Source organism: Patagioenas fasciata, chromosome 20, assembly GCF_037038585.1.
Source record: "Patagioenas fasciata isolate bPatFas1 chromosome 20, bPatFas1.hap1, whole genome shotgun sequence".
Classification (NCBI taxonomy): domain Eukaryota; kingdom Metazoa; phylum Chordata; class Aves; order Columbiformes; family Columbidae; genus Patagioenas; species Patagioenas fasciata.
In genome coordinates, this window is record NC_092539.1 from 7,020,938 (window position 1) to 7,032,728 (window position 11,791).

An 11,791-nucleotide genomic window follows, 5' to 3' on the forward strand; every position below is an offset into this window, starting at 1 on the left:
GCTCAGCTCAGACACAAGCTGTTTGCTCCAGCCATCCCCGCCAAGGGCTGAGCAATTTCCCTGCCCATATCGAGCAGATGTCCATCTTTCCTTCCTTCCACCCCAGCCTGCCCAGCTCCAACCCCTGTGCTGCTCCCAGCCTGGCAGGGCAGGGCTCAAAACCAGAAAGACCCTCAAAGCACACAACACCCCTCCCGGCATGGAGATCTGCAAATTCTTTGTGTTTGCCTCCGGATTTCCCTGCCCTGATGCTGCAAACCCGAAGATGCCGCACTGCTCATCATGATGGGGCTCAGCCCCATGACATCCGAGTGTGCAGAGAGCCTTTGCAAATCCCAAAACGCTTGGTTTCAAGGGAGAGGTACCTGCAGCTGGTCACCACCACCCTGGCGTCAGGGCGGCTGCACAACAAGTCCCGGCAGAGCCCAGCGTGGAGCTCGGCATCGAGCGTCTCCATCGGGTGCTTCCCCATGGCTGGGAACGGGGACACCAGGACAGGCAGCAGCCACGTGGGTTCAAACACAGCAGTAAGGGCTGGGGTGTTCACCCTCGACCCCACTCCTGCGTTGCCACCAAACTGCATCCAACCCCACTCACATCTCCCTGGAGTTGGGTGGAGTATTATAAACACCACAGTGCCAAGCATGAGCAGTCGATGGCAGAGCCACATCCCCAGCACTGCTCCTTCCCTTCTCCCCTCTCTGTAGCTGATAGGGAGCAGACCCGTAGTGGAAAAGACCTCGGTGCTCAAGCATTGGGGTGGTGCAAGGGCCCAGGATGAGACTTTCTCCATCCACCCCTTCCCCAGCTCTCCCAGAAGCCTGGGGCTGGGGCAGGTAGCCAGACCCTTCACCACCACATCACACCCTCTGTGGAGCCACTCCAGTTTTTACCAGCTGAGGATCCAGCCTGCAGGCTCTTCGGCAGCGAGACCTTTTTCCTTCGGCACCTTCTTCCCCTCCCGCGGCAGCCAGCACGCCTGGCCGAGCAGCAGGAATACACACAAGCTTGGTACCACCTGCAGACAAGCCAGGACTTCTCCTGCCAGCCAGCCAGACTTTCTCTTTCTCAGCATTATTCAGGCGCTGGCAGGAAGCCCTGGACAATTCACACCAGTAACTGGCACAATTTAAATAGATTGGAGTGAACAAGAAGCAGTTCGTTTAGGCGTAAGCCCCTGGGACAGACCCAGGCGTGGGCATTGTAAGTGCTGGGCAGGCTCCATGGAGCGTAAAACCCATGTGAGCAAAGAAAGTAAGTTTGTTTTGTTTGGTTTTGGGTTTTTTTTGCATGCTTATGCATTTCAGACCCTTTCAATGTTACACAGACCCGAACTCCAGCAGGAAGGACAGGTGTCTGGGGGGGGATGAGGGCAGAAGGTGCCTGTGCAGGCCGGTCTGATGCTCCCATGATCCCAGCTCCTGCTCGATTTGTTGGCTTTTGGGGTCTCACACTACGTAAGACACATCCACAGTCGCACCTTCCCGGCTTTCCTGAGCCAAGGCAACGCAGCTCCCATGAGCACGTTCAACCATCCCAATACTCCGAGCGGAAACAGGCTGTTAACATTAACAGTTTGATCCTCCTCCACAGATCGCATCCTGCCAGGGCAGAACCATTGCCCGAAGAAGAGCAGGCCCTAAGGACAGTACATCTTCAAACTACAAGCTGTGCCTAAAGCCTTTAGCACAAGAGGTCCCAGCCCAGGACAAGACATACCCAAAATCAACACTGCTAGCCAAAAACACTGAATTTTTGTGGAAATGATGAATAAGAATCAGGCTCAGGCTTTGAAAGATTTAGTCATCGGGTTAAACTGACCCCAGGAGCTGTAGTGAAAAGATGGTGGGTTTTGCAGGGAGAGGAACTGAACAGCGGCAGGCAGAAGGAATGAAAAAGTCATCAGAGACGCTTGAGAAATGCACTCAAAAATAGAAGTCTCTAATAACAATCCTGCTTTGGAAGGATTATGGAATAAAAACCACTCTCAATTCCTGCATGGGTTGGTATTTGTTTGACCAGCTGAATTACACATCAGTGTTATAACTACATATTTTTCTACTATCACTATGCTGGGGAATTTCCTGGTGGCAGCTACATGAGAAGGCTGGTTGTGTAACAAATCCTTGTCAATGGGGCACGAGCACACATTCCGGGGTGGCACAGCCTGGGCTCCAATGCGATCTCCAAGAGCAACTGACGCTTTGGGCAATTACAGCTCAGAGTCCCACAAATTTTCCCAAACAAGCAATTACATCCCACAGCCCAACCAGGCAAAGAGCCTGAGGCGACGGAGCAGCCCAGAGGAGACAGCCAGACGGGTGGCACTTCTCCAGCATCCTCCCATGTGCTGCTGGAGAGGGTGCAGAGCCCAGCTGAGCTCTTGCAAGCCCAGGGCTCCAACCAGTGCTGAGCCATATTCCCGGCTTGTTCCCACACTCCTGCAGGCACCGGTGCCCTCCTTCTCTGCCATTTCTACTTACTTTTCCCAGCATGAAGCCTCGGAGCCTGCAGACATGCCCTGCCCCAGCGATCGCTTGCCCTGGGCTGCACCCAGCCCTGGGAAATCCAGCTGCCCACGGGAGGTTGTGCTGCGTCGGTTCATCAAACACAACCACGTTTTCAAGTAAAGGCATGAGCGGTTTAGCTACTAATTAAAGAGAAAAGCACTCCACCTGCATTCATTCCTCAAGCCTGCAGGAAAAGTCACATCCCCGTGACGCACCTTCTCCCCCAGATGGATGAAATCCCGTTGCTCCACCTGCAGCTCCTCGTCCCCCTGCCCTAGGGCTCCCTGCAGCAGGCAGTATAGCAGAATATACAGCAAAGTCCCTCCGCAATGAAAGCACCAGTGTCTCCTGAAACATACTGCAAAGCCCCTCAGCAATGAAACCACCACCATTAGCATCTCCTAGAACAAAGAGGATGCTTCAGCCTTTGGCAAACTCTGGTAGATTTTTGCCTGTTTTGCATTTTAAAGCATTTTTCCCGCAACTGTGCTGGCTGGAGCTATCCGAGAGGCCTCAGGCATGAGGAATGTAGGCTCAGGCTCTATCAAACAGTCCTGCACGCTCCAGGGATGAGATGCTTGCAGCAGGAGAGGCCCGGGGAAGGGGAGGGGTACAGCGGCTCCGGGTGTCGGGCAAGGAGGAGCAGAAGAAGCTGCTGTTCCTCAGCCAGCCCAGGACAGGGACCAGGCCCACGGCCAAGTGCGAGGCAGTGGCACGTCCTCCTGTCTTCTCCTTCCAGCTCCATCCACCGCCCCTCCTGCCCGCTCCCAGGCTGCTGCCCAGCTCTCCTGCCACAAAGCGGCTGCAGGGGGGTCACTGTGTCCCTTGCTGCTGTGACAGCGAGGAGATGCTGGAAGAGAGGTCATCAGGCTGTGAGCATGTGGGAGGCAGATTATTTTCTCTTATTCTGAGCCTCACATGGATTCACGCCTGGGCTTTCTCTTAGAGGAAAGAATTCCTTGGCCACGCTGCTCTGTGCCTTCAGGGATGCAACCCAGCTGGGAGAGGGGCCGAGGGAAGCTTTTTCTCCTCTCCCTTGCTTTCTCCTTCTGAACCAGCAGCGTAAAAGCTGGATTTAGGCAGAGCTGCACCTGCCATTGATGCCATGGGCAAAGGTTGGACACAGGGGTCAGGGCTTGGGGTGTGCGGGGAGCCGGCGTCTCTCTCACTTTGCCACACCGCAGCAACTCGTGATGTGTTTCTTTTCCCAAGAACCAGATCCCATCAGCGGTAAACAACAGGCAAAAAACCACTTATGCTATTGCCCAAAAAGAGGGAGTTTCCCCGCCAGGCTGGGAGAGAAAAGAAACAAATCCTGCTGCCAAAAATTTCAGAATTGGAAAACATTTCCTAGGCTTCAAGCATTTGCAAAACTACAAAGTAAATAGAGATTTCCTGGTAAGATGCACTTGAGCAAGAGCAAAGGTAAAGGATACTGCGTGGTCCTGCCTCCACATGCTTTTTCATGGAGAAATGGGAATCAGGACACGTTTTACAGCCTTAAGAGCACTGGCTCACTCACAGGGCTGGGAGAGAAAGCAGATGTGGTCCCAGATTTCAGCCTTATGGAGACCTGGCGTTCAACAGCACATGAGCAGCTTCGAGGAGAAAAGCAGAGAACAAACCAAGATGGCTTTTCTCATCTTCAGTGCCTGACCAAGGGCACATCCACAGGGCTCTGCTCACACTCAGAAGTGCAACAGCTTCAGAACAGGGGCCTCTTTTGGCACATGGGTACCTCCTAGCTGTTAACCCTGCCCTGAAACTCAGTAAGAACAGCAGGCTCCAGATATCGCCCATTTTAGAGCCTTTTAAGTCCTGTTTTCAACAGAAAGGCATTTTCAAGTTGTCACAGAGACATGGAAACCTAGGACAAGAGGGAATGGAAAGGCCATTCCTAATCCTGTCCCTAATCCCAGCTGAGAGTGGCTACACCATTCTGGTGAGACCAACTCCAAGGAGAACCTTCCTTCATGACCTTGCCATAGGGCTTCACCCACCACAAAGCCTTCCAAAGCACGGAGCTTATTGTTAAGACCCCAAGTTCTCTGCATATCCGCCATCACCCCTAGACTAAACAGCAGCAATTCCTCCCACCCTCCCTTATAGGTCATGTTTTCTAAATCTCTTTATCACACATGCTGATCTCCTGAATGCTCTCACCTCTCTGAGCAAGGTCCTCAGCAGCGGGAGGGTGCTGGGCATCCCAGAGCAGCAGATCAGGGTCCCCTTCTCACGAGACCTGACTCGGGCAGAAGTCAGAGCTTCTCGGTAGTTTGAGGTTTCTTGAGTTGGGTCAATTGTCAGCCTTTAGGTATTCTATTCTATTCTATTCTATTCTATTCTATTCTATTCTATTCCATTCTATTCTATTCTATTCTATTCTATTCTATTCTATTCTATTCTATTCTATTCCATTCCATTCTATTCCATTCTATTCCATTCTATTCCATTCTATTCCATTCTATTCTATTCTATTCTATTCTATTCTATTCTATTCTATTCTATTCTGTTCTGTTCTGTTCTGTTCTGTTCTGTTCTGTTCTATTCTATTCTATTCTATTCTATTCTATTCTATCCTATCCTATCCTATCCTATCCTATCCTATCCTATCCTATCCTATCCTATCCTATTCAGGTGTATGTTAAACCTTCCCTTTCCTTTTCCCTGCACTGTGTGATGCACAATGCATCTTTTGGGCTTGCTTCAGCATCTCAGCAGCCAGGAGAAAGGTGATCCAGGCCTCAACTCTGATGTTTTTAACAAACACCACCCCATGCGATGCTAAAAACATCCTTCCCATAATCAGCCTGGAAAGCAGGGAGTAATTTAGCTGTACTATTGACAGCCCCCATTGCCCGGAAGCTTTTTATTGCGTTGTTGTCTCAGCTGCCCTCTTGCTCAGAGCGGTGGGAGCCCGCACAGTGTGACCCAGGCTGGAATCACGTCCTAAGGCAGCAGAGCAGGAGATAAGGAGAAGGGAATGAAGCTCACAGGCCCCTGCCTGGACATCAGAGCAGGGATTCCATACCCTGTGCAATGCAAGATCTACTGCACTTGAAAGCTAAAAACAGCGCATATTTCCCAAAGCTGCAGTGAGAAAAGGGAAGGGGATGTAGGACCATACAATCGCCCAGCGTGATTCCCAGACTTTATCAAGACCAGAATTTGGCCTCAATGATGCAAGGAAGTAGAGAAGCCCCTTCACACACAGTGATGCTTGGACTAACTGTCCTAAGATTTTTCTTTCCCTCCTGAATCAGCAGGACTCCAGGAACCTGCCCGGGTCTCACGCTTTGGTTACTCTGCTGACTTGTAACCTATGTCCTCACATCCACGATATGTGCCCAGAAATCTGCTCCATCCCATGTTTATCCAACCCTGACTGCTCTCCGCAGCCCACCATGAGGAGATACACGCTCATTACAAATATTTACAGATCAGCAGAATGCACCTCCCTAGCACAGCACGTTTCTGCTGACAGTGCCACCAGCTCAGCCCAAACAGAACACGAAGTGCTGCCCCGCTGCCAGGAGAGAAGCCGGACCCAGGTGGGAAGGCAGCCGTGCGATGGGTGTAGGGACAGGACACTACGCGATATTGCAGCCACATTCGCAGGGCTTGAGCTGTCGCACAAGGAGCCAGGAGCTCGCTGGTTGTACCAGCCCTTAAGCTTACCAAGGTTTCAAGGTGGGACAAGCCCCTATGGTAGAGAGCAATGTGTTGAGGCTCTCTGGCCCCATAAACCCCAGTTCATCCAGTTTTCAGAAGTCAGAGATTAACTTAAGCTCTGAATCACAAGATCTAATTCCCTTTCTTGCAAATTTCTTGTCATACATGATGGTAATGCTTGATAATTACATGCGTCAAGTAGCTGTGCAAACTGCTAAAATTAAATTACCTCCTGGGACAATGAGTTCCATGATGAAACGCAACTTGGATTAAGACAATAATGATCCTTTTATGGGCTCTCCTTCCCCTCTTGCTCATGTCATGGAGAGACATGCAGTGGGGTAAAGAACAGCAGCTCTTGCTCAGCTTTGCCCAGCGTACTCCTTCAAGACACAGCTGTGAAATCACCTCTTACTCAGCTTCACCACAGTCACGTTCACTTTCATCTCTCTTCAAAGGAGATTCCTCCATGCTTTTGATTATCCCAGTCATACTTTCATATTTCCCTGCAAGGCTGAAGGCAGCAGATGACCAGCACAGCAGCCAACTCACCCCTTGCACTCCAACTGTCCCTTCGGCCTCCTAATAGCTCGTTTTTATTCTAAACACCACGAGTTTTCACTGAGGGGTTTAGGATGACTCCACACTAAGTTATTTCGTTCTCTGGAGGGGCTGCTCCCAAACTGAAGGAATTCCAGTTATGTTCTTACGGAAGACAGCCCTGGGACACTCACTCCACAGCAACAGATTTGGCTTCTCATCTCTGTTCCTTCGGGGCTTTTCTGTATCCTCCAGCACGGTCTGGTCTCCCCTCTCTCTGTTATTCACGTGGACTTAACATTGTTCTTCGTAGAGCACGTCCATTCTCCTGTTTTCAACTCGTTCCAGCTCACTGCTGGCCACACAGTTCCCAGCTCTCAAACACACATTTAAACAATAGCTGGAAACCGAAGTCTTACGTGCAATCTTTTATTTTAGCAGAACACATTTTTCTTCCTGTTAGATAACATCCATGCTGGAAAAAGGACCTCACAATCTCAGCTCCCTTCCTGATCCCCCATCTTTGTTTAACATCAATTAATGTGTCTCTATATGTAATGTATGGCAGTGATACTTCCCAGGTTGTTCAGAGTAAGATATGAGGCATGAATTAACAGGTTCCCATACAGCATTTCAGCTGGACATTGCAGAAATGAAATAAAAACCTCTCACCTGGTCCTGCATAAATAGAGGGACACATTTCTGAACACTGAGACCTAGCAACAGCTGCCCAACAGCTTATCATCTCAGGGTTTCACTCTGCGCTGGAGTCCTGCTCTACGAGATGCTACTCTGGGTGACTTCTTCACAGTTCTTCCCAGCACCAGGGGCAGAAGAAACCACACAGAGGTTAGAGACGGACTGGAAAGCTCCCGACGGCGAGTCACCAAGCAGGAGAGATGCCTTGGCCGTCCCGCACCGACAGCCTGATGTCGAAACCACAGAGACGGGCAGACCTGGTGCAGTTTCCAGGAAGCCTCGTCACTGTGGTCTCCAGAGAAATCATCACATCCCTCCGTGCTCAGGACACCTCACCGCTGCTGCCGAGGTTTGCTGGCTGCTGGCGCCTGTTGTTCTCTGGTCACAGATCCCCTCTGAAGCTCTCCCACAAACCAGGAGCCTACGGAGGCATTGCTGTCCCGCAGCCTTCGCTGGATAACTGCTTGGTGCTCTTCTCTTGCTTTGCAACCAGCTGGTAAGTACCAAACCCAGCTCCATAACCTCCACAGCCCTCCAAGGGCAGCCAGACCTGGCCTGCCTGAACAAACGGAGGAATGATTGCAGCAGCAATTAGTTGCTTTCTCCTCCTTGCTCCTCAACACGAACTGATTAAAACCAGGCAGAGGTCTTTACTCAAGCACGTGTTGGAGTCAGAGGAGCAGGGATAACTGAGGCATCAGTCAGAATAGCTGCTTTGTAAGACTAATTTTAGTGACCTGTATTTATGGCTCTACCACAGGAGACGGGTGAAAGAGCAGGGTGTTTAGTTTTGCAAACCTCAAGCCAAACGCAGCTTCTTATTCTAGTCCAGCCCAAAACCTATTGAGCACTTTAAAATCCTCTTTCACCTAAGGGTCCCTAAGCGTTGGATGGGAATGTCTGCTTAATACACCACCACCTTATGTACTTTGGATGAAACACAAGCCACTGGCCACATCAGAGCCCATGACAGGAGTGAGGGCACAGCATTACTCATGCCCTATAATCCTCTTGCTGGAGCAATCCTCCCCTGCCATGTAGAGCATTTCACCAAGTTCATTCTTCATCCCTTTCACACAGGTTTTATCCCTAAATTATTATTTGCAACAGAATTGAAGTTTTCAGGTAGAATATGGGCTAGAGTTTGCCCATTAGTTCTTGTTCTCTCAATGAGAGGTATTGCTACACACAGCACTGGGGCTCACACGAGAGCCACTCCAGCTGCTTCCAAGCCAGCCCAGAGAACAAATCCAGAAATCAGATCCCAGCCCCAGGCTGGAGCCCCATCAAACAGGAACAGTCTCCAGTTGCGGATTCTGAGCTCGGTTTTGAAAAGAAGGGAAAAAAACATAAGGCAGGATTGAGGTGGGTGAAATCAAACTCTCAAGGCATCCCCACTCCCCTTCTTCCCAATGAGGAGCCCACAGCACAGATAATGTGACTTATCCCATGCTGCTCAGAGCTGGGTGACAGCACCTTGGCCTGACCCCCGAACAATGCAGTCCCCAGATCTAATCACTAAACCACAGAGGATGTCTGCACCAGGAGTGTTTAGTTTACAAGTCAAAACAGAGCCTAACTGCCAGCGCGTGAGTGCAACCCGATAGCCTGGCCACTGGGGCTATCGCTACCAATTCATACATTATTCACCTCCGCCTTGCACAACACAGGACCTGAAATCAGAACCCAGAGGCAATTAGGCAGGAGCAAAGCCAGCTCTGCAGCAGGAGGGGTGAAAAGGGGAGGTTTGTAAAACACCCGTCCCACACCCTGCTCATTTTTCCCCAGTTCCTGCCCCTAGGGCGCCTCTCTTGGCTGCCAGCCCAGGTGGATTTGCATGGTCCATAGGTGGCTGATGCCTATGTGCACCTGGCTTTGGGTGATACCATCAGACCCTGAGCTGCCGCATCATCTCACCCTCGACAGGGGACACCCAGACCAGCACATAAAACACCCACCTGAGCCCCAGTGTCCTTGCAGCTTGGGTATTTAAACTCCTAACAGAAATTTCCTCCAAGCTTGGCACCAAATCCTCCATGAGCTTGGAGCGTGTCCATGCCAGGAAAGTCCATTTTAGAAACGGATACCTGTTAAGATCGTCCAGATTAAAAGATTAAAAACCTCTGTTGTCCTCAAACCCTCTCACTATGGTAGTCCTGACGTCTGTTCATATGAACAGGAACCTGTCCTTTCTCCCAAAGCCACAGGGCTGCCTCCCTCCGTCCCTTCTCCCTCTGGAGCACACAGAGGGCTGTGAAGAGCAGAGCCCGTTTGGTTGCCGGGCACTTAAATAACTCCTTGTTGTTCTGAGAAGGGCCTTCTCCATCCACCACTGCTTGACGGAGTGGGTACGACCAGAAGATCAAACAGGTTTCAGCACCAGGTCTCACCATATAAAGAGCAAGAAGTGTCCTGCCAGCTTGTCACCTTGCACTTTTATCCGCAAAATATTACCTTTCAAGGAAGTTCCCACGGGAGGAAAGAAATGTGAGATGGCCACTTCCCTCACCCACACCAATGCTATAGATCAAGCATGGCTTTAAACACCACCTCTCCCTCTACCAGGTAACATGACCTGCATCACTCCATCTACCGAAAACCACTTGATATCAGACTAAAAATCACATTTGTCTCCCTCTGCAGAGATCACCATCCTTCACCAGCCCCGGTAAACCTTGGTTGATGCTCAGCTGCTGTAGGATGCTCTGGGTGGGTGCCGTACCAGTGCAGACCAGGCAAAGCTCTGGTCCAGACCACCACTGCATCCAAACCCATATTTGTTCTGCTTGTACAGCACGGTGAGACTCTGGTCTCTGACTGCAAGAAGGGCTCAGGCAAAAGTGATTTATGGTTGGGCATCCAGAAGGGAAATCCTTTTCTCTTGTCTTAGGGAAGAAACTCTCAACTGCGTTTTTTAGAGACAGCGTCAGATCAAAAAAACCCAACCAGTACATCAGAATTTTGAAAGGGTTCAGACATGATCAAAGGAATTATTTCACACAGACAGATTTATTCGGACATGTGTATGATGCTCCACTTCACTCAAATCCCAAGCTCCTCCATGTCGTTCTTTGTCGGACTGTCCCTCCTCACCCAGCACAGCAGCACACACTGACCCCAGGGACTCTGTGATTTATACCCCAGACAAGGATTTTTAACCCTGCCCAAGGCAAATCATGGCTCAAGCTCTTGAGTAAAGATTTCAGAGACAGAACAGAATGCTAAACCCTTTGCTAGGAAATACCATGTTAAGAAGAACTTTCATCATCTGCAGACCTCAATTTTCCTACCTGCAAGAGAAGGATGACAGTCTCTTGACTCCCTGGGTGTTGCTAGGATTAGACAGTGTTTGCTCAACAATAATGTAGATTTTGGTGTCTTGTGTTATTGCTACTGTCACATTATAGAAAGGTCAATGAACACATTTCAGTGAGTCAGAGCCTTCCCACAGCATTAGCGAAGCCCTCAGAGCTTAGCCAGGCTCTGTATTTGGATAAAACCCACCACAATCCCACCCTGAAAAGATCCCAATGTACGTCAGCGTGGCAGCCCTTTCCTGTCACTGCCTCATCTCTGCGTTTAGGATAAGAAGCACTTGGAGGATGACGCTGAAATTGGAGGGAAAGAAAACAAACCCAAACCACACATACGGAAGGAAAAAAAAAGGAAAGGTAGAAATAAACCAAACTTCTCTCAGAAAAACTCCGAGCGTTAGAGAGTGTCTGTGCGGAGCCGGAAGGCAGGGAGAGAGGATGTGTGTTTAGGTAGAAATTAAACTGAGCACAGGGAAAAATGAGTCTCCCACTTCTTCTTCTCCAATTAGAAACCTTCAGCGAGAACCTCTTGCTGGCCCAGCACCTCATGTACAACAGCAGCCATGTTACCAAACTTCCTTCATAAAGCACTTGGAAATATTGAGGACCTTATACATTCTCCAACAAAAATACTTTTTTTCTGGGAAAAGCATTGACTCATTGATCCTACAGTTCTTACCTGGAAAGCTCTAGCACCCCGTGACCTCAGGGAGGGCTGCAGCGCGGGTTCTGAGCACACTGTCCCCTGGCTGCAGACACGCTGTTTCTTGGCTCTCTGGCGAGGTATGTGGCCTCGTGATCAGAAAGCTGTGCTAACCAGCCGTATCCCAAATTCTCCAGGCTCTCTGCCATGGAGCTGCGAGCCCAAAGTCCTGAGAACGCTGACTTTAAACCAACAACATACAAATCAAACTGACAGAATCTAACACACTGAAAGCAGAGTAAGGCCAGGCAAAGCTCGCAACGGGGACTTTCTGCTCACCCTTGGACTTAAGTACTTGACCTCTGCATCCCTGTGCAACACACCCACCCCATCTCCACTGCCTCCCCTGTCAC